Source organism: Hypanus sabinus, chromosome 8, assembly GCF_030144855.1.
Source record: "Hypanus sabinus isolate sHypSab1 chromosome 8, sHypSab1.hap1, whole genome shotgun sequence".
Classification (NCBI taxonomy): domain Eukaryota; kingdom Metazoa; phylum Chordata; class Chondrichthyes; order Myliobatiformes; family Dasyatidae; genus Hypanus; species Hypanus sabinus.
In genome coordinates this window covers 167,031,378-167,040,610 of record NC_082713.1, presented here as the reverse complement: position 1 = coordinate 167,040,610, position 9,233 = coordinate 167,031,378, and positions in this window count along the sequence as shown.

Below are 9,233 nucleotides of genomic sequence, written 5' to 3'. Positions count from 1 at the left end.
CACACATTGCTCTGCGACGACACCGGTGCCAAGCTGTATTGGCCCTGGGACAACATCGGTGCCGTGGAGAGGGGAGATGCGTAGCATGGGCTTGCCCAGGCCTGCGCCCTGGAAACTTTCCAAGGCGCAAATTCATGGTCTCTTGAGACTAATGGATGCCTATTATTATTATAATTACCATTGGAATCTGAGCTGCTTAAGGTGAATCTATTATCATTAATGCTGTTGACCAATTCATAATTGACAGTTTCTACTGACCAGCATTACAGTACATAAAATCACTTTTTGTTATCATGTGGGCGTCTGGACGACATGCAGTTAAATTTTGAAGTTGCTGCTAGAGATGTTTGTTTTTCCCCTTTCCCCCAAAAAGTGCTATATTTTGTGATCACCATCAGTAAATCAGAAATGAAGTGATTACAAAACAAAATAATTCCCACAGCAAAATGCTTGAATAAGTTAAAGTTAATTGATGTAGTATAAATGAGTTCTAAAGAGTGATCAAAGCCAAAATAATTAGAAACAGAATCAGGTTTAATATTGCCGGCATATGTTGTGAAATACGTTTTTTGGCAGCAGTGTAATCCAATACTTTTTTAAAAAAAACACACAAAATGCAGGTGGAATGCAGCAGGCTAGGCAGCACCTATAGGAAGAAGCACAGTTGACATATCTGGCCAAGACCCTTTGTCAGGACTAACCAAAAGGAGATAGTAAGAGATTTGAAAGTGGGAGGGGGAAATCTGAAATGATAGAAAACAGGAGGGGGAGGGATGAAGCTGAGAGCTGGAAACGTGATTGGCAAAAGGGATACAGAGCTAGAGAAGGGAAAGGATCACGGGACGGGAGGCCTAGGGAGAAAGAAAGGGGGAGGGAAGCACCAGAGGGAGATGGAGAAAAGGCAGAGTGATTGTGAGAGGAACAGAGAGAGAAAAAAGGGGATAATAAATAAGGGATGGGGTAAGAAGAGGAGGAGGGACATTAACTGAAGAGAAATCAATATTCATGCCATCAGGTTGGAGGCTACCCAGACAGAATATAAGTTACTACAGCCACATTTTGACCAAGACCCGTCACTACAGCCATATATCCTTGGAACGTGTCTCCACTGCCAACTTTCTCCAGTTGGCTTCAGGCCAGCTCTTTGCTTCATCCCGCACCCTCCTGTCTTCTATCATTTCGGATTTGCCCCTCCCCCTCCCACTTTCAAATCTCTTATTATCTTTTCTTTCAGTTAGTCCTGACAAAGGGTCTTGGCCTGAAACGTCAACAGTGCTTCTCCTATAGATGCTGCCTGGCCTGCTGCGTTCCACCAGCTTTTTGTGTGTGTGGCTTGAATTTCCAGCATCTGCAGATTTCCTCTTGTTTGCGGCTTTAAAAAAACTATGTTGCAAAAAAATTTGCAAAATAAACTGTAAATACACATCAGCTTAAATTGGAAGCTGAAATATAAAAAGTTGAAATATTTATCTAGGGTTCTGATTAATTTAAACATATTGTATATAAACACATTGGGACCAGTATATTTTGGCCCAATTAAGTGGCTGTCCTAAATAGCTGGTTTCATAAAAATAGTTGAAAAGGTATAAAAAAGATAAACTACTATTTAATTGAGTAACAAACTATGTATATAAACTAAATACAGGAAAAGTTAGAACAATACAGTAGGAATTCATCCAGTGTATGTAAGCTGCTGTATTTTTTGATATACTGTAAATGAACAAGATCAACACAGGCACCTTCTGTAGATAATAGACTGCCTTCGCACAATGCTATCAACAATTTTATTCAACGTATCTTCATTTTCATTGTAATATTCAAGATGACTGGTGATACTTTCAAATTCTCTGGCAGCCTGTGACTAGTGGTGTGCAGTAGGGATTGGTGCTGGGACCATGCTGTTCGTTATCTATATCAACAGTCTGGGTGACAATGAATAAACTGGATCAGGAAATTTGCAGATAACACCAAATTTGGGGACATAGTCGGATGTGGACCAGCTAGAAAAATGGCAGATGGAATTTAATGCAGGTGTGAGGTGTTGTGCTTTGGGAGGACCAACGAGGGTAGATCTTATATGGTAGGCGATAGGGCAATTAACAAAAGGGGTATGGTAGAAGAGAGAGATATGGGAATAAAAATCCATAATTTCTTGAAAGTGGCATCACAGGTAGATAGGGTTGTAAATAGAGCTTTTGGTACATTGGCCTTCATAAATCAAAGTATTGAGTATAAGAGTTGGGATGTTATGTTGAAATTATATAAGATGGTGAGCATCATTGTCCAGTTTTGGTCATGTACCTAAAGGAAAGATGTAAATATGATTGAAAGAGTGCAGAGAAAATATACAAGAATGATGCCAGGATGAGGATCTAGGGAAAGGTGGAATAGGTTAGGACTTCATTTCTTAGAGCACAGGAGAATGAGTGGAGATTTGATAAAGGTATACAGAATTATGAGGGCTATAGAACTATACAGAATTATGAGGTAAATGCAAGCAGGCTTTTTTTCATTGAGGTTGCATGAGACTAGAACCAGTCATGGGTTCAGGGTGAAAGGTGAAAATTTTAAGGGAACCATGAGGGAGAACTTTTTCACTCAGAAGTTGGTGAGAGTGTAGAATGAGCTGTCAGCATAGTAGTGAATTTCAACATTTATGGGAAATTTGGATAGGTACATGGATGGGAGGGGTTTGGAAGTCTATGTTCCAGGTGCGGTATATGAAACTAGGCAGATCAATAGAGGAACAACACCTTATATACTGGCTGGGTAGCCTCCAACCTGATGGCATGAACATTGACTTCTCTAACTTCCATTAATGCCCCTCCTCCCCTTCTTACCCCATCCCTGACATATTTAGTTGTTTGTTTTTTTTCTCTCTCTCTCTGCCCATCACCTTGCCTGTTCTCCATCTCCTTCTGGTGCTCCCTCCTCCCCCTTTCTTTCTCCTGAGGCCTCCCGTCCCATGATCCTTTCCCTTCTCCAGCTCCGTATCACTTTTGCCAATCACCTTTCCAGCTCTTAGCTTCATCCCACCCACTCCAATCTTCTCCTATCATTTCGCATTTCCCCCTCCCCCCACTACTTTCAATTCTCTTAGTATCTCTCCTTTCAGTTAGTACTGACAAAGGGTCTCGGCCTGAAATGTCAACAGCGCTTCTCCCTATAGATGCTACCTGGCCTGCTGTGTTCCACCAGCATTTTGTGTGTGTTGTTTGAATTTCCAGCATCTGCAGATTTCCTCGTGTTTGCAGATTAATAGTTCAGCATTGATTAGATGGGTGGAAGGGCCTGTTTCTGTGTTGTACTCTATGACTTTATAAGGGCCAAAATGTCTGCCCCTTTTTTATCCCTTGTGTTCTTGAAAATGTCTTATCCTTGCAAGCATTCGAAAAATGTTAGAACATAGAACATACAACAGTACATCACAGTGCAGGCCCTTCAGCCCACAATGTTGTGCTGATCTTTTAACCTACTCTAAGATCAATCCTATCCTCCCCTCCCACATAGGCCTCCATTTCTCTTACACCCAGGTGCCTATCTGAGATTAAGTTAAATTTCTCTAATATCTGCCTCTATCACCACCCTTAGTGGCACATTTCACACAGTTCCATCATGTCACTAGACTCTGCAGTATCCAAGTCATCTTCAAAGAGTGGTGCCTCAGAAAGGTGGTATCCATCATCAAGGACCCCCGTCACCCAGGACATGCCTCGTTTTCATTGTTACCATTAGGAAGGAGGTACAGAATCGTAAAGGCACACACTCTACAATTCAGGAACAGCTTCTTCCCCTCTGCTATCCGATTTCTGAATGGACATTAAACACATGAACACTACCTCACTACTTATTTTATTTCCTATTGTTTTGCACTACTTATTTAATTCAACTATTCAATGAATATATTTACTGTAATCCACAGTTTTCAATTTTCTCTCTGTTATCGTTTATTGCATTGCACAGCTGCAGTAAAGTTAAGAAATTTCATGATATATGCCGGTGATATTAATTCTGATTCTCAACCCTAACTGTTGGCAATTCCCTTTCCTCCCACAGATCTTGCTTGACCCACTGAGATCTCCACTAGGTAGTTTGATTCCAGAATCTGCAGTCACTTGTGTTTTCAATACCTTGGTTTCCAAACCCTCCATCAGCAGAGTTTGCTTCATCATACTTGAATTTACTTTTGTCTAATAGATGGATTTTCATTTTTATAATAAATTACTAAATCTTCTATCATCGCTTTTAATACAGTTTCTGGGAGGTTTGAAGGGCAGTTTGATCACAGTCTTTGTCTAGCAATTCCAAACACATTTTGTCAAAATTATTTGTGATTTGTAGCTGTGCTTTATTTTATCTTGATGCAGTCCATAAATGCCACAAGCTAATTACCCTCTACATGGAGCCTGCTCATCCAGAGATTCCTTTCTAATTTGTAATCTCAAACCTCATAAAAATAAATAATGGAAACAAAATCACAATCTTTCAAACTTGGCTGCGTTAATTGGGAAACGTGTTTTCCATCTGATAAGTTTCTGGAGTTTGTGTTTAGAAGAACTATGCATATTACTGCGTCTTTTCCATCTATGAGGGCAAATCTGCTTTCTGGGACTTTCCACGTGATCCTAACCAAGGTTCTGCATGTATTCCTTACTTTACTGCTCTCTGGCACCCTTCACTGAATGCATAGAGCTATTTTTCTCCATCTAGTTATATATTCTGCCAATATAACCAGAATCAGGTTTAATATCAGCAGCATATATCATGAAGCACAATTTGTGAGGTGGTGTTCTTGAGTTCAATGTCCATTCAGAAATTGGATGGCAGAAGGAAAGAAGCTGTTCCTGAATCACTGAGTGTGTGCTTTCAGGCTCCTGCATCTCCCACCTGAAGGTAGGAATGAGAAGAAGGTGATGGGGGTCCTTAATGATGAACTCCTTTTCCTGAAGTTTATAGTATGAACAATTACCTGAGAACATCATTCCAGAAGGAAAAATTCAGTTTAAAGGCATCAAAGAAAATTATTAAATATCTTTCATTAGATTTTCAACCAGATTAGATAATTTGCTATCAATTTTCATATTCTGGCACTGGTTGACTGTTAGACAATGGTTCTCAATATTTGTGAATAAACTTAGGGGATAAGATTGTGTACTTGCATCAACTTTGCTAATTCCATTATTGAAAAGTGTGTTGTGCAATTAATGTCATATTTATAGTATGTGTAATTAAAAAAAACAAGTTATTACTTTGTATGCTTCTGAAAATAAGACTGGAGCTCGAAAACCAGAAATAATCTGTGTGCAGATTTGAAACTATAAAGTTTAAAGATAGGTCTGCTGACATGAATAAATTATGGTTAGATGTTTTATTTCATGCATTGGATCTTCCAACAATTTTGCAAAAAAAATTAAGTTAGCAGCAATTTTACTTACTGCAGGTTAATTACAAAAATAGAAAGGACTGGAAAAACAACAGGTCTAGCAGCATCTGTTTTAATGCATTTCAATTTATTAGCATGATTTCTAATATAATTGAATTTTCATTGTTGGGAAGTTAAAAATAATCCAATGCTTAATACATCATGAAATTAACTATGAATCATATTCATCAATTTAAATGTATCAAATACTTTTGAAAATGGCCTTTGATTTACGTCATAAAATGTTAAAGAGATATTGCTACTGAGAAAGATCATGCACATAAATAATAATTTCTCTAATTGTTTTTATGTAGTCTTGTAAAAATGTCATATAATTAGTTTCAAAATACACTTTAAAATTGCAGGGGCCATAAAAACAATCACTGAGTCTTAAAAATAAAAAGGCCAATGCTGGAATTCTGAAATAAATACAGAAAATACTAAAAATACTCAACAGGTTAAAAGACATCTGTTGAATGAAATGGAATTATCCTTTCATGTCAAAATCCCTTTGCTGGATCCCTTTGAAGGCTCATATGTCATACCGAAATTAACCACCAGAGGACACTAGCCAACTAACTTTCCTCTTCAGAGTCGGCATCAGAATCAGTCAGGTTTCATACCACCGGCCCATGTCCTGAGATTTGTTAACTTAGCAGTAGCAGTACAATGCAATACGTGATAATGTAGAAAAATATAAGTAAATCAATTACAGAAGTGTATATATATATATTTTATTAAATAGTTAAATTAAAAATAATGCAAAAACAGAAATGATTAAAAAAATGAAGTCATGTTCATGGGTTCAATGTCCTTTTAAAAATCAGATGGCAGAGGGGAAGAAACTGTTCCTGAATCGTTGAGTGTATGCCTTCAGGCTTCTGTACCTCTTTCCTGTTGTTAAGAAAGAATGTCCTAGGTGATGGGGTCCGTAATAATGAACGCACCTTTCTGAGGCACTGCTCCTTGAAGATGTCTTGGATACAATGGAGGCTAGTACCCAAGATGGAGCTGACTATTTTACAACTTGCTGTAACTTATTTCTGTTCTATGTTTCTGGACACCCTCTCCCCATACCAGACAGTGATGCAGCCTGTCAGAATGATCTTCACAGAACATCTATAGAAGTTTTCAGATGTTTTGGGTGACAAACCAAATTTCCTCAAACTCCTAATGAAATATAGCCATAGTCTAGCCTTCATTATAGCTGTATCAATGTGTTGGGACCAGGTTAGATCCTCAGAGATCTTGACACCCAGGAACTTGAAATTACTCTCTCTCTCTCACCACTTCTGATATCTCTCTGAGGAATGGTCCATGTTCCCTTGCCCTACCCTTTCTGAAGTCCACAATCAGCTCTTTGGTCTTCCTGATGTTGAGTGCAAGGTTGCTGCTGCATTACCACTCAACTAGCTGGTATATTTTGCTCCTGAATGCCCTTTTGTCTCCATCCGAGGATCTACCAACAATGGTTGTATCATCAGAAAATTTATATTTGGCATTTGAGCTATGTCTAGACACACGGGCACGGGTATGGAGTGAGTAGAGCAGTGGGGTAAGTACACATCTCGAGGTGCATTGTGTTGATCGTCAGCAAGGAAGAGATATTATCACCAATCCGCACAGATTGTGGTCTTCCGGTAGGAAGTCAAGGCTCCAATTGCAAAGGGATGTATAGAGATCCAGGTTCTGTAGCTTATTGATCAGGACTGTGGGAATGATGGTGTTAAACGCTGAACTATAATCAATGAGCAACATCATGACAAAGGTGTTTGTATTGCCCAAGTGATCTAAGACCACCTTTGGTCCTTGTTTATCAATTGAATGCAGAATAAGGATCTGAATTTGTCAATAGCAGGGGTTTCCTACCTTCTAAAACTGATTTTAAAGGATCATGTTAAAAGGGGCAGAAAATTCAGAGTTTAAAGGTACAGCATGGACTAGATGGGGTGAAGACTCTGTTTCTGTGCTGTACTCTGAAATTTTCCATAACTCTTACCAAGTGACTCAGTTTTGCTTCATAATATATGGAGGATCTTTATGAGTTGAACTTATTAAACATTTTGCAGGTCCAATAGAGTTTTGAATGGAAATAGCGTAGAGCCATAGAGCACTACAGCTCAGAAACAGCCCCTCGGCCCATCTAGTCCGTGCCAAACCATTACTCTGCCTAGCCCTATTGACCTGCACCTGGATCATAGCCCTCCATACCCCTCCCATCCATGTACTTATCCAAATTTCCTTTAAATGTTGAAATCGAACCCACATCCACCACTTGTGCTGGGTGCACTCTCGCCACTCACTGCGTTAAGAAATACCCCCTCAAATTCCCCTAGTTCATCTTTCACCCTTAACCCATGACCTCTAGTTGCAGTCCCACCCAACCTCAGTGGGAAAGCCCTGCTTGTACTTACCCTATCTATACCCCTCATAATTTTTATACCTCTACCAAATGTCTTCTCAATTTTTGACGTGTAACCCTCAGACTTGCCCAGCTCGTGTTGGTCTAGGGCAGGGGTCAGCAACCTTTACCACTGAAAGAGCCACTTGGACCCGTTTCCCACAGAAAAGAAAACACTGGGAGCCGCAAAACCCGTTTGACATTTAAAATGAAATAACACTGCATACAACGTTTTGTTTTGCCTTTATGCTATGTATAAATAAACTATAATGTGTTGCATTTATGAAATTGATGAACTCCTGCAGAGAAAACGAAATTACATTTCTGCATGCAACAAAAACATTTTGAACTCCGAAAAAAAGACGTTGGGTTGAAGGTTACTTTTAAGTAAAATACTCAACGTCTATTTGAGCCCTTCTTGTATTTATGAAAAACGCCAAACTTAAATTTGCCGCCAGCAGCAAACCAAAAATAACGTCAGCCAGCTGTCAACCTGAAAAATAAAAGGACTATTTCACTGAACAATGAAAACATATGAATATACGTAAAATAATATGCAATTAAAATATTTATCATACTTCTTCAGGTTGACTCACACCTGACAATGCAGTCGTATTCAGTAGGGATGGATCGATGCTTAGGGGAGTGACTGGGAAGGATAATGTGTTTTTTACCTCTCTGAACTCACAGAAGCGTTTCCCAAACGATGTTTGCATTGCGATGATTGCAGAATGTAAATACTCCGAATTTATCATGTCGTGACATTGTTTGAACTCTCTCAAATTGGGGAAGTGAGACAATGTGCCTTTCTGTAAATCTCTGGCAAGCAACGTCAACTTGCGCTCGAATGCAAAACATCCTCCAACATGTGCAGGGCTGTACGTCCTTACCCCGTTGAAGAGCTGTGTTCAGCGTGTTCAGGTGCGCTGTCATGTCTACCATGAAGTGTAGCTTTTCCAGCCACTCTGGCTGTTCAGGAAAGTTGAGCCCTTTGCTGCCCAGGAAAGTTTTCACTTCTTCCAGACGCGCGACAAAGCGTTTCAGCACCTCCCCTCTGGACAGCCAGCGATAAAAACACGTTGTAGCGGTTGCTACACGCAGTCAGTAAACTGCAGTCAAAGATAGCTTTATTCGAACTAAACAGCCTTGCTTTTAAGCCTCCCTCAACCCGCCCCCCATGGGCGCGGATGCTGCAAAAGACACGTACTCACAAACCCCCGTAGGCTATCTCCCTTAGCCTGAACGCTGGCTAATTGTGAGCCGGTTCGGATGTGTCAGGAAATGGGTCGCCACAACGTCTTATTTAGATTGTACAAGATCACCATAATCTTCAAATTTAGATTTACATTTCAAAAACTAACAAACTAACATAAAATACATATTAATTAAATACTGACCATGTAGCGGTGT